Genomic DNA, 15,528 nt, shown 5'->3' with positions numbered 1-15,528 from the left:
CAAACATGTTTATAAGCCTATTAGCTCAATTGGTCGAGCACTGTGTACTTTCATGGCACGGAAGATGTAGGTTCAAGTCCTACATAGGCTAACTTATAGTGACCCTTTTTAACAAATAGAATAAGTCTCCTATTTAAATGTAATCACTTTTTAACATATAGCAGTCCTATGTAAATATAGTCACCATTATATAGTTACCGAGCTTTTACATGTAGTGACCCGGCCCCTAATTAATATACCAATCTTATAGTTACCTTTATTTTATACATAGTGACCCCTAATTAGATGTAGTTACCTTTATTTTATACATATGTAATTTATACATAGGTGTTTTGAGGTTAGCAATTGAAGAGTAATCCCTCACTTAGTACGTACAGCCTAAGCTACAGTGTCCATCTATGCTCTAATTACGCCTGCTACTTTTCAGATTCTGAATTCAGTTCTCTAGTTTTTTGTTATTATAACTGTTAAAACTACGTCATTGACTATTTTCATATCTGAACTCTATCTTCTATTGGTACAGATTGCTAATTGCTATGCATCTCTGGAGTGCCAAGCTTCTAGACTGTTTACAGGAAAGGCAGAAAAAAGTACTTCCTCCGTCCCGGAATACTTGACTTGTTTTCCTTATCGGGCCGTCCCTTAATACTTGACCTGTTTCTAAAAATGGAAATATTCTTACAATATTATATTATTTCTCACTCCACCCCTATTAACCCACCTACCCCCTACTCCATACAAAAAATAATTAAAAATTCAACCCCTACTCTCCCCCAACCCTACCCCTTTACACATTTCCCACTAACTATATTAAAATAATATCCCACTATCAACTACTACCTATTAAATTAAATAAGTCAATTCAAGTCCCTTAAACTCTGTGCCGGTCAAACCGGGTCGAGTATTCCGGGACGGAGGGAGTAATTTTTTTCTAAGCATTACATGTATATTGTATTCTTGCAAATTGCAGATTCTGAAGAGGATTTGAATACTTGAGTAGGAATACTTATTATTCATGAAATAGATCCCTGATGCATGATACTAATCTATGCTGGATGGGAAGCCTCTTCCACCATTGGACAAAGGAGGATTCATTCAAGAATACATCTTTTGAGTTAGTCTCCTTTTTTGACCTATAGTTTCCCTTTCTAGCATATAGTGACCATTTTAACACATAACATATGTATTTGGAACATCTTTTTTTAAAACATGCGGTTATTCTTTTGAAGCAACCCTTGTACTAATATATAGTGACCTTTTTTTAACAAAAAGTGACCCGATAATTAAATTTCTTTACTTTTAAGGAAAATTTGTAATTATTAATCCAACCTTTGCCCGATTTTCTTTAATTGAGTCTACCTATGCGATATTTCTAAATAATCCAACCTTTATGACCCAACTACTATTATTAAGCCTAACAAGTGACTAACCTGCTATAGGTGGTATTCACCCTTACGTAGCATATAACAATTATAATTTTTTTTCCCCTTTATTTTCTTTAATTGCTATTTTAATTTTCGTTCCTCTCTCCTCTGCGATTTTCTGCTTCATCTCTGAACTCCTATCCATTATTTCTCTTCTACCTCTTCTCCACCATTGTCGATCCCTCATACCTCTCCATTCGAAGTTCATCAAAAATAATCAGCAATTGCTATGGCTGGGGTAAAACAATTGCATAGCATTTGCCTGTTGGATCTGGATCTTCTTCAAATTCAAGGTCTTTTTTTCTTTCTAAATTTTCAACAAGACCACAATAACCAACATCCCAAAACATAAGAAAAAACTATATTATTGCAACAGCTCGGGTTTTTACGAACTGACCATCAAAGAAGCCCGAAATTCAAAATTTACCAAAACAGGAACAAAAACGCTAAGGTTCGTAAGTTCACCTTCAATTGTACGATTTTGGAGACGAAATTTGAATGCGCGTGGATGAAGTCACCTATTTCCGCAAGAAAATCGCTGATGATGTCATGAACCAGTACAATTCTGGTTGAAGCAGCAGTAATGGAGGAGAGAGGAATTGAAACACGGTACAGAGAAGAGAAGGGTTAAGGGTATTTTGAAAAAAAAAATGAAATCCTTGTTTAGGCGGCAAGTGATGATGACGTGTCCAATATTTTAGCAGGGAAACCAACTTTAGGTTGTCAACTTTTTAACGTTGACTTTGTAGCAGGTAACCGGTCATCCAAGCTTAATAATAGTAGTTGGGTCATAAATGTTGGATTATTTAAAAATATCGCATAGGTATGCTTAATTAAAGAAAACCGGGCAAATGTTGGATTAATAATTACAAATTTTCCTTGACTTTGTAGCAGGTAACCGGTCATCCAGGCTTAATAATAGTAGTTGGGTTATAAAGGTTGGATTATTTAGAAATATCGCATAGGTATGCTTAATTAAAGAAAACCGGGCAAAGGTTGGATTATTAATTACAAATTTTCCTACTTTTAATTACCTTTTTATAACATATAGTGACCGTATCTGAAACATAGTAACCCATTTTTAGCCATTAGTTACTCTGTTTAAAGTTACCCCTTTAAAAGAGTCAATAATCTTTTTGTTTTACTTAGTTTTATGGACAAAACAATATAAAAGTTAAAGCTATAAGTTGTTAGCCTATGTAGGATTCGAACCTACATCATGTGCAATTACACATAGCTCTACCAAATTGAGCTAATAGGCTTTAGCAACTTTACATATGAAATAATAAATATAACACCCTTTCATAGTACAGAACCTGCATATCACAGTACAATAAATGGTAGACAATGTTGAACTTAGAAACAAGACAAATCCCCTCAGAGTTACTATAGCATGAGCAGTAGGCATATTATCAGTCATCCATCATTGGAGTAGCAGCACGCACCTTATTCAGTTAAGGGTCAAGGTTGAACAATTGTTGTAAGTGATACATCCTCTCTCAAAGCAAAGGAGGCACCAAGTACGTCATGCAGGTGCTACTTCTGTCATTTTCTTTACAATGAAAACAGTCACGCTGCCAAATGAAACATACACAACAGATGCAGTTTGTTTCGCGTTTTAGACTTTTAGCCAGTTCATGCAAGCTTCACTATTTGGCTTGTAGAGCTTAAAACCATAGTCAACATTATCTTTGACACACTTGTCAAGGTATGCTGATGGAAGTGTATGTCCAAAAGTCCTCACATCCCACGGATTTTGCATCCAATTGACAACTTGTAGTGTCACTCATACCTTTAGAAATAGTTGGGGAATTTCACATAACATAACAGAACAAAATATCTTGAAACAAACTGATTTCAGATTGTAATTTTGGAAAATTATGGATACAAAAACAAGAAAAATTACCACACACATGTGCCAAAACCATTCCCAATTCTCAAAACCAATTTACTCTCTTCTTTATGTATAGTGATCCTTTTCTACGCACAGTGACCCTTAAACAAACTAAACACTTATTTCTAGATGTAGTTACCCTTTCTAAATCATAGTAACCTTTTTTTTTTTGGAAACAAGAATCACAGTAGCCTTCTACCTAAAATTAATCATCCTTTTGGTGGAATAAATGTCCTTAAAACTGAAAATATATTACAATGTCCTTAAAACCAACAATTACAATTTCCATCAGTTATACACATGGATACTAAAATGTTAACATAGTGACCTTTATATTGGGAATGGTAACACCTTATCACACCAACTGCAAAATTACAAAATCAAACATAACTAAAGACAGTAAAAAACATCAAAGTTATTATTATGCATATAAACCCAAATTTTGCAAATCAATAAATAAAACCCTAAATCGTAGCCTGGAAAATTGAAACGAAACAAAAAAAAAAATGAAAAACCCAATTAAAATCAATGAAACATCAATAGCGAAATATAAACAACATGCGATTTAAATTGAACTGGAAATAGCTAATTTAACTAAAACGAATTAAAAAGTATGAAAAATTAAGATGGAAATCGACCTGAATTTTCCTTGCGACCATCTAATCGAATTACGAAGGCCTACCCGAGTCAAATCCTAATTAATAACTCCTCTAGTTTATGGCGGTATTGCAAAGAGATGAGAGAAACTAAGCTTGAAATTGAAATTGAAATTGAAATTGAAATTGAAATTGAGGAAAGAGAAATTTCGATCAAAATTCAGAATAGGTAGGAGCGAGGAGCTGAGAGAGAATCGCTCAGAACTCAGAAGGTGAGGAGAGAGAATGAAAAAGGAAAACGGTTGTATGAACTACGGAGTAAGTTTTGGTGAAAGTATTAACCGCATTAAAACACTTCACACGTGTGAGATGAAAAAGGAAAGTGTTTGAAGTTTCCTCTTGTGGGCCGGCCTGGTCCACAGTATTTTGTTTGGACCGGATTTATTTAAGAATTTTACAGTCCTTAATTACTCCCCCACTCTTGGCATAAATGATGGGCCTATAAATGTGTGATAGAAATCGAAAGGGATAAAAGATCACATATAGTCTTACTTGATCTCTTGGCATAAATGATGGGCCTATAAATGTGTGATAGAAATCGAAAGGGATAAAAGATCACATATAGTCTTACTTGATCTCTTGGCATAAATGATGGGCCTATAAATGTGTGATAGAAATCGAAAGGGATAAAAGATCACATATAGTCTTACTTGATCTCTTGGCATAAATGATGGGCCTATAAATGTGTGATAGAAATCGAAAGGGATAAAAGATCACATATAGTCTTACTTGATCTCTTGGCATAAATGATGGGCCTATAAATGTGTGATAGAAATCGAAAGGGATAAAAGATCACATATAGTCTTACTTGATCTCTTGGCATAAATGATGGGCCTATAAATGTGTGATAGAAATCGAAAGGGATAAAAGATCACATATAGTCTTACTTGATCACGATAAATGATGGGCCTATAATTTGTGATGGAAATGGAAAGGGAAAAAACGATCACGTATGACTATGGTCCACTTAATCTTTCTAATAAAGAAGATGCCGAAATCGGTGACAGTAGTCTGTCTTGTGCACTTTTGGCTTGCTAAATTTGTTTGGACAAGTTGAGGCTATTTGTAGTCAATCACTATAGCCGCTGTGATTTTCTTGTGAATTTCGTATTTGGTGCTACTTCTTCTGCTTATCGATCAGGTGCTCTGTCTTTCATCTTCTCAACTTTCTCTCTTTTTTATATGCTTAATTTCAATAAATTGTACTCTCGGTTTCATGTTTCTCGTTGATATAGATAATATCTCTTAAGATATTTGATGTACAATAAACTTTTGGTTGTATTAGGTTTTCTAAAACAAGTAGAACTAATGTTGTAACTCACCATATACTTCCTCCATTCCTAAATAATTGCACCATTTTTTACTTTGACACTATTCACTTGTCTTGCTTTGACCTCAATTTTCTACTAATAAATAAAATTAAAAATTATTATACAAAGTATTATTAGGTTTGCCATAATATATATTTTAAATATATCAACTTTATATAACTTTTACTAGCATAATGATAAGTATTGATGGTATTTCCATTAAAAAAAATAAAAGTATTGATGGTCAAAGTTATGCGTTGTCAAACGTGAAAGTCAAAACGGTGCAACTATTTAGAAACGGATGAAGTATATTTGATCAATAACAATACTCCAATTTATGATGTTTCACAATATCTAACATGGTATCACAGCTTAAGGTTTAGATCTAGCTTCCACAATATTTTTTTTGATCCCGGTCAATTTGGCAACACCCGTCTTTCGCTTCCGTGTTAATTTTTTGTCATACTCAATATATTTATTAGCGTAATAACTAGTAAGTCTTTATTTCGAAACGAAGGGAGTACTCTCTAATACATGTATACTCTGTATTAGTGTATTCATTTTGAATTTGAACATGTATATTAGTGTACTCCCTTCGTTCTTGAATGTTATTCCCTTTTGGAATCTAACACAATCCAAAATAAGTATATATGTACATGAATATCAATAGAATTTAACCCATGTGGTTAGGAGAGAGAAATAATTAAGCGGTTTATTGGGGATAAAATTTTGTTTGGGAGTAAACTAGTTGGTCATTTAGATATTTATAAGGATATAATAGGGATAAATATTGGACAAATAAGAAAAGATTCTAAAAGGAACTAATAAAAAAAGAACAACTCAATACGGAAAGGGGAATAACATTCAAGAATAGAGGGAGTATTCATTATAAAGGTTAATAATTGAATCGATTCATCTAGCTAGTACGTAACAAATTAAGACCTTGTTCTTCTGAACGAAATGGAACTGAACTGAACGAAACAGAAAGCGGGTGAACTCCCTCATCCCTGGACCTAGCGGAACTGAACGGAATGGAACTGTATAAATAATAAATACATAGTAATAAATAAAAATAATAAATAATAGATAATAGATAATAGATAATAGATAATAGATAATAGATAATAGATAATAGATAATAGATAATAAATAATAAATAATAAATAATAAATAATAAATAATAAACAATAAACAATAAACAATAAACAATAAACAATAAACAATAAACAATAAACAATAAACAATAAACAATAAATAATAAATAATAAATAATAAATAATAATAATAATAATAATAATAAATAATAAATAATAAATAATAAATAATAAATAATAAATAATAAATAATAAATAATAAATAATAAATAATAAATAATAAATAATAAATAATAAATAATAAATAATAAATAATAAATAATAAATAATAAATAATAAATAATAAATAATAAATAATAAATAATAAATAATAAATAATAAATAATAATAATAAATAATAAATAATAAATAATAAATAATAAATAATAAATAATAAATAATAAATAATAAATAATAAATAATAAATAATAAATAATAAATAATAAATAATAAATAATACTACCTCCGTTCCTTAATGTTCTTTACGGTTACTATTTGCACGGACTCCAATGCAATATTTAACGACTTATATATCCATTTCCGTATGTGAAAAAATTATAAAAATGTGATATTTTGAAAATACACAACGAGACCAATCTAACAAGATCTTACATAATAACATTCTGATGTATATAACAGTGAGAATCCACGGTCAAAGTTTTCATACTTTGGACACAAATTCCAAAGCGTAAAGAACATTAAGGAACGGAGGTAGTAAATAATAAATAATAAATAATAAATAATAAATAATAAATAATAAATAATAAATAATAAATAATAAATAATAAATAATAAATAATAAATAATAAATAATAAATAATAAATAATAAATAAAAATAATAAATAATAAATAATAAATAATAAATAATAAATAATAAATAATAAATAATAAATAATAAATAATAAATAATAAATAATAAATAATAAATAATAAATAATAAATAATAATATAAATAATAAATAATAAATAATAAATAATAAATAATAAATAATAAATAATAAATAATAATAATAAATATAAATAATAATAATAAATAATAAATAATAAATAATAATAATAAATAATAATAATAAATAATAAATAATAAATAATAAATAATAAATAATAAATAATAAATAATAAATAATAAATAATAAATAATAAATAATAAATAATAAATAATAAATAATAAATAATAATAATAATAATAATAATAATAAATAATAAATAATAAATAATAAATAATAAATAATAAATAATAAATAATAAATAATAAATAATAAATAATAAATAATAACTAATAAATAATAAATAATAAATAATAAATAATAAATAATAAATAATAAATAATAAATAATAAATAAATAATAATAATAAATAATAAATAATAAATAATAAATAATAAATAATAAATAATAAATAATAAATAATAAAAAATAAATAATAAATAATAAATAATAAATACTGTAATAAATAATAAATGATAATTAATAAATCACAATAATACGAAGTAAATGATAAATAACAAAATAAATAATAATGAATAAATACTAAATAATATAATAAATAAATAATAATAATGAATCATAAATAAATAATAAATAATAAATTATATATATATATATATATATATATATATATATATATATATATATAATATATATATATATATATATATATATATATATATATATATATATATATATTTGCTGAATTATTTGAGAGCCGCGTAAGAAATATAATGATTTCGGCCAATGAATAATAAAATTTCTAATTTATTTTTGAAATAAAAAAATTGAGTTCTGCGTAGATAATTAATTATGTGTCATATAGATATTTTAATTAATTAATTACTAATATATACAACTCCATCCAAAATCAAACACTCTAATAATTTAAAAGTAAATCTAAAATAAAATTCATCCAAAATCAAACACTAATCTAAAATAAAATTCCATCCAAAATCAAACACTAATCCAATAATAGAGCGCCGCGTAAGAAATCTAATGGTTTCGGCCAATGAAAAATAAGATTTTAAAATTATTTTTGAATTAAAGAAGTCGAATGTCACGTAAATAAATAATTAGGTGACACATAGATATTTTAATTAACTAATTACTAATATATGCAACTTCATCCAAAATCAAACACTCCAATAATTACAAAATAAATCAAAATGACCGTGGATTCTCAGTGTTATATACATCAAAATTTTATCATGTAAGATCTTGTTAGATTGATTATGTTATGTATTTTCAAAATATCAAATTTTTATAATTTTTTCACATACAGAAATGGATATATGAGTGGTTAAATAATGCATTGGAGTCCGTGCAAATAGTAAGCGTAAAGAACATTAAGGAATGGGGGTAGTAGTAGATGGATAAATATGGTAAAAAGATAAAATTCACCTTATAATATTTTAAGATAATAAAGTAAATTATAGATAGAGTTTTGAGAAAAATAAAATATTGATTTATCAATTTATATAAACTTAATTTATATAAATTCTTTGTCATTATCAACTCCTCGAACCATAGACCTTCCACCGTCTCTTTCTTCCATCACTGAGAATAACCGCCAAGGAAGAATTCCTTTAACACAGGTAAGCTCTCTTCGTCAAATGGTCTTTAGGATCAATAAAAGAATTTGAATCTTTAATGACAACATAATAATGTTCGGTCAAAAATTCCGCCACAAAATCCTTTTGCGACGGGGCTAACAACCAAACAAAGACAGAAATAACCGTCGCAAATGTCTTTTATGACGGGTTAATGACAGGATTTTCTATTAATATCGGCCCTCTTTTATGACGGGTTCGTTACAGGAAATCCCGTCGTTAATCAACGATTATTGGTCTTTAGTGACGGGCTTTCCCGTCGTTAATGGTATAATTTCTTGTAGCGGATTGTTCTGATTTAGTAGATGTTGGTAGCGGTATTATTATAGTTATAGATTATTATTATTTGCCAAATACAACCTAATAAAGTTCACTATTTGCCAATTACAACCTCAAATTTCTAATTTTATCAATTACAACCTTAAACTTGTACATCTATTTTAAATTACAACCCGAAACCATTTTCTGGCAAAAATCACCGAAAGATGATGTCATAACGTTATTAAAAAAACTTAAAAAAAACTTACGAAGTACATAATATCTATAAAAAAAATTCAATTTTTTTTATTTTTTTTGTTTTATTTCTTATTTATAGATTTAATTTTTTTTTTTATAGAAATTATGTAATTATTTTTTCAATAACATTATGACATCATTTTTCGGTGATTTTTGCCGGAAAATAATTTCGAGTTGTAATTTAAAATGGATGTATAAGTTTAAGGTTGTAATTGACAAAATTAAAAATTTAAGGTTGTAATTGACAAATAGAGAACTTTACGGGGTTGTATTTGGCAAATTTTCCTTTAGTAAAGGATAAAATAAACAATCACTATTTACACCGCTCAGGCATTCTCTTATATAATAGAGATAATTACAGTTATTATTTGCACAAATATTAAGAAAAAGAGGGGGGGAGTATAAATTGGTGGGTGAATATAATAAAATATGAATACATTGTTACTAGTATGTGGCATTTATTCTAATATTCATTAAAAAAATTATATCTACATATTACACGGAAATCATCATTGTTGATTCTACTTATATACTCCGTATATACAATATTTATTTGTTATACTAAATCATATGTTTTCTCGTTGTGCTGAATCTCAATATTTAGAGAAAACTAGATTATTACCATATTATTGTGAATTGATAAAATAAGTATGATAATTAAAAGATCCTCAATGCAATTCCATGTACGATTGGATATATGCTAAAAAAATTATATAGATTGGATTTTCAATATGATAATATCAAATGTAATTAAAGTAGATTAAAATAAAAGCTAGACTAAATAAGTTTAAATATGTCAACTCTACATCACCAACCACCCACCCACAATAATATTTAGTTATTGTTATAGTTATTGTAGATTTATAGTACAAGAATTTAGGAGAGAGAGAATAAACTTAATTAAATTTGTGTAAAAAAAGTAGGAGAGATACTAAAACATGCGAGATTTATATACGTAGCAATAAAAAGTATACAAATTCTTATTTACAAGTGGGATATAATAAATAGTGTACATCGGAGGAAAAGTTAACTTAAAATGTTCAAAATTTACCCTTATATATGTAAAGGTTATCTATATTTTAGTGATAAAATTTTTCATTTTAATAAAAATATTTCTTAACAATCACTAATAATAACGTGTAAATTAATAATTTAAAATTTTATCTATCACCTTTTTTTATAATATAAAAATTAATCAAAATATATTAAAAGTCGTAAAAACTAGGTAAAAGTTATAAATCTAGGTAAAAGTCTTCTCAGTTTTAACTATTAGCCAAACAGCATTGGTGTATGATTATGGTTGGTGTATGAATATGATTGTGATTTTTTTTTTTTGATGCATAGATGATGGATTAGTATTTTTCGATAATCATTAATTAAAATTAAATAATGTTTCTAAATAAACAAACTAATACGAAGTACTAACAAATCTTTCACTTTTTGCCAGTTTCACTATATGTACTTATTTACTTTGGCCCTGCATCGAGATTGGAGATATATTTTTTGAATGAGAACTTACAAAATGTTTTTTTTTTCTCTCGATTTTGTTACTGCATTAGGATATGTATTTTTTTTTTATCTCTCTAATCTAACCCTTCATTTGGGGGAACAGGGTAAAATTGAAAATGTACAGAGCGCATAAAAGCTTCTTGACACCCATTCTTATATCATGTATTGGTCAATAAATCAAATATTTAATTAAAACATACTATGCACTAAGTTACTACGGAGTATGTCTTAAAAACATTCTTAAAAGTGAACTAAAATAAAACAAGTATTGCAATAATAAGTTTGTTTATCTTTCAGAGGAAAAATTGCCTCGACGCAAAATTTAACAATTTTTTTCTTCTAGTTTTAATAACTTTTAATTAGTACAATCGAAAAAGGTTTTCCATAACATTTGAGAGTTTAACATCTATGCGCACTCAAGAGAGCTAGATTCTAGATATTATTTTAACATAATACTCCCTCCGACTCTATTTGTTTTTCTTGGTTTGACTTTTTTTGTCTCACATAAAGATTCAAAACAAGAAGAACAAAAAGAGACAGAGGGAGTACTCATTTTATTTTGAGGTTCTATATTATAGTTACTAGTATTATAACATGTTATTAGATATTTTTTTTGACCATATAAAGGAGTCTATTACTCCCTCCTTCTTTTAAAGTTAGTTCTCTTTTCGTATTGAGTTGTTTTTTTGTTAGCCCCTTTTGATTATTTGTCCAACTTTTATCCCTATTATACCATAATTATAAATATCAAAATATCTCACTTTTTATTCCCAATAAAACTTTAACCTCATTAAACCACTTAGTTATTTCTCTCTCTTACCTACATGAGTTGGATTCTATTGAGATTCATATGACAAATGTACTTATATTGGATTATCTTAGATTCCAAAAGGGGCTAACATTCAACAATAGAGTGAGTAGTACTCATTAAATCAATTATCAAAAAGAATATTTTAGTTTGTGTTCAAAATTGTATCTAAAATCGCATATCTTTAAAAACATGAACCTCAATTATTTTAAAAGTTTTCGTAGGAGTACTTTGATCTATTCTATAGTTTAAAAGTTTTTAAATTTTCAAATAAGATTCTAACAAAAAAGTACACACAAATCTGTTGTGTAATATGGTAATGAAAATAGCATGTAATATATTAGTGATGTTGCAATATGTTGTAAGTGTTAGAGCGCGTTACTTTCAATTCATTCGTCAAAACGTTTTGCTCGCACAATGTGTACAATAAATTTATTGTACACCATGATAACTTTTACCAAGTTTTTTGTAACTTTTAACTAATGTTTTTGTAACTTTTTAATATGTTTTGATTAAGTTTTATATAATTCGTATATTATAAGAAAAAAAATGATAGACAAACATTTTACATGGCTTTAATTTATACAATATTAGTGATGTTTGAAGAAATAACTTTTATTAAAGCGAAAAAATTTATCACTACAAAATTAATAATTTTTACTTATATAAGGGTAGGTTAACTTGTAAGAATTTTGAGTTAACTTTTATGTGTACAGTATTTATTGTACATCACTTACAAATAAGAATTTGTGTTCTTTTATTGTTAATTTGTTACAATAAGCAATATTTTTTATTTTTTTTAAAAAAGACCTTCTAGATTTCAAATTTATATAAACTTCCTCCATCTTAGATTAGTTGTTACAATTACCTTTACACAAATAAGCAATATTTTTTTTTTAAAAAAAAAGACCTTTTAGATTTCAAATTCATATAAACTTCCTCCATCTCAAATTAGTTGTTACAATTACCTTTGCACAAAGCTTTAGGTGATAAGTGGTTGTTTGATTATCAATTATTATTTTATTAGAAAAGTAGATGTGATAGGAGTTAGTGGAGTATTTTTTAATTGAATGAGAGAGGGTGCGGGGATAAAAAAAATTAGTGGGAAGAAAGAGACAATATAATAATTGTGGGATCATTCCTTATTTAGAAGTGTAACAACTGATTTGGGACGGATGAAAAAAGAAAGTGTAACAATTAATCTGAGACGGAGGGAGTACTTAATATTTGAAATTTTTATCGTGCAATTGCACATTTGCACGGATACTATAATAATAATAATAATAATCATAATAATAATAATAATGTTGTTCGTGATGCCGTGTCTTGTGCTGGGATCGTGGGTATCAAACATCGACATAATGTTGTTCGTGATACCCTTTTGGATATTTGCTATCGGTCGGGGATTTCTGCTCGAAAGGAGGTTGATGTTGGGCTGACTAGTGAGAGTGATGGAGCTCTTCGTCCTGCAGATATATTGCTTTATTCTTGGGATGGCGGTGTAGATGTGTGTGTTGACTTGACTGGGTCTTCACCTATGACGCAATCTGGGTTGTCAGACTTCGTTCCGGGTCGGGTTGTGGCGGTTGCTGCGCAGCGGAAGCAGGTTAAGTATGCGGCACGTTGTAGGGCTTTGGGTTACGGTTTCTTTCCTTTTTCCTTCTCTTCTTTTGGGGAGTTAGAGAAAGGGGCTGTTTCGTTGCTGAAGCGGGTCCAGACGTACTCCAGGGCTCAAGACATAGGGGCACGGGCAGCTGCCCACATTTTCAGCAGGATCGGGTTCGCCATAGCTAGAGGAGTGGGGGCCCAGATTGTATCTCGGCTCCCCACCAACTTCTTGTAGTTTACTTGATCTTTGTAGCTTGTTAAGCTTGTAACGTTTTGGTGGTTTCCCATAATAATAATAATAATAATAATAATAATAATAATAATAATAATAATAATAATAATAAAGATGAACATTACAATAGTAATAATTAACATTATAATATAAAATAAGATCATTAAAGAATAAGATGGACGCAATACCGTTCTTTTGAACTGAACTGAATAGAACTGAACTGGACTGAATAGAGCTGAAATAAACTGAAATGAATGAAATTGCAATTAAGCCAAAAAAACATGGTCTAAATATTAAAATATATATAACAAATTCAAGGAGACAACCAAAAAACGTTAAAAATTAAAACACATAATCGTCATCATACATCATCATCCGAACCACATATTTTTTTTAAAGGGTTAATTAAGATGAACGTAGCGCAATTAATGACTTAATAAGTAACGAAATAACTAAAAAAAAATGATGTCGACCATATACGATCAAATATTCGTATAGATTTTTACGTGATCAGGATCAGGTGTTGATACTTGATAGTGAATAAAAAGTGGACCACGTACAGCACCACACTAATCATACCGAGTATGTTCATGCAATGTGTCACGTGTGCTTTAATTTGAAAAGTCTAAAACGAATGTTTTCGGAAGCTGCTACATGCTAGAGCTGTCAAAAATTGACCCGACCCGAAAACCCGACCTGAACCGACCGAACCCGTAATCGACCATGACCCGAAATTACGGTAAAACAGGTAACCCGAAACCTGACCTGTACCCGACCCGAAAAAACCGATAACCAATTTTAACCCGATGTTGTAACACCCGAACCCGAACCCGACATCCGACCCGAAAATGACCGATAACCGAACTGACCCGACCGAACAATGACCCGAACCCGATTTGATACCCGACCCGATGTCAACCCGAAACCGATTGTAACTCGATGAAACCTGCTATAGACCCGACCTGTGAGAACCCGCTACTCGATTTACCCGAGTTATCAATGACACGACCAAATATTAACTTCATTGATATATCTATTTTAATTATTTATTGCTAAATATTGAAAAATTTAACTCTAAAATAAGTTAAACAAAAATTTTTAGAATATAAAATCCTTAAAATGTATAGGTTAATTATCAGACCCGAGTTTGACCCGTCCCTGAGAGTGACCCGATCTGAATTCTATTTGATCTGGTTATTATCCGATCCAAACTAAGATCCGAACCCGAAAATAACTGTGTTGCAAACCGACTTAAACCCGACTCGATAAGACCCGAACCCGAAATTATCTGCTACAAATCGACTTAAACCCGACCCGATAAGACCCTAACCCGAAATCAAACCTGACCGAAATGTGACCCGACTCGAACCCGACCTGAACCCGGGATAGGAAAAAACCCAATATGACCCGACCTGAAATCGACCCGACCGAACCCGAACTCAACCCGAATGAAATATTAACCCGATACGACCCGGCCTGATCATGACCCGAAACCCGAGATGACCCGACCCAAACCCGACCCGATGACCTGTTTTGACAGCTCTACTACATGCCTACATATACCCTCAGGCCTCAGGGTATCAACTATCAAATAGTAACATATCCTTTACTTTTATCGGTTGTTTTCACGTAAGCTACCTCATATGAGATTAAAATTTAAATCTAAAAAATAGCAACCTCATATGAAATTTAAAACTTTAGACCAATCATAACCAAGGATATCATACCCTTAGGATATATGTAGTCTTTTCGAATGTTTTCAGTTTCGCAACCAGCTAAAGGTTTTGCTTGTCCTCAGGTTAAATGATTTACTAAAATATAATTTGTAAATTTGACAT

General features: G+C 29.1%; 1 protein-coding gene across 2 annotated transcripts in view; it reads left to right on the top strand.

Annotated features, from left to right (window-relative positions):
- Positions 1–4,666: 4,666 nt before the first annotated feature.
- Positions 4,667–15,528, top strand: part of LOC110796011 (beta-glucosidase 11-like) — a 32,766-nt gene continuing 21,904 nt past the window's right edge. Inside the window, exons 1-2 of one of the 2 annotated variants that reach the window (XR_008923203.1) lie at positions 4,667–5,115; positions 10,981–15,525. The gene's annotated coding sequence lies outside the window, so the exon portion shown is untranslated. Of the gene's footprint in view, positions 5,116–10,980; positions 15,526–15,528 lie in introns of those variants that run through there. The other variant, XM_056831337.1, reaches the window with a different exon arrangement.

The sequence above is a fragment of the Spinacia oleracea genome, chromosome 6, assembly GCF_020520425.1.
Source record: "Spinacia oleracea cultivar Varoflay chromosome 6, BTI_SOV_V1, whole genome shotgun sequence".
NCBI lineage: Eukaryota > Viridiplantae > Streptophyta > Magnoliopsida > Caryophyllales > Amaranthaceae > Spinacia > Spinacia oleracea.
Note: the sequence above shows the minus strand (reverse complement) of the source record. Positions and strands in the feature narration are given on the sequence as shown.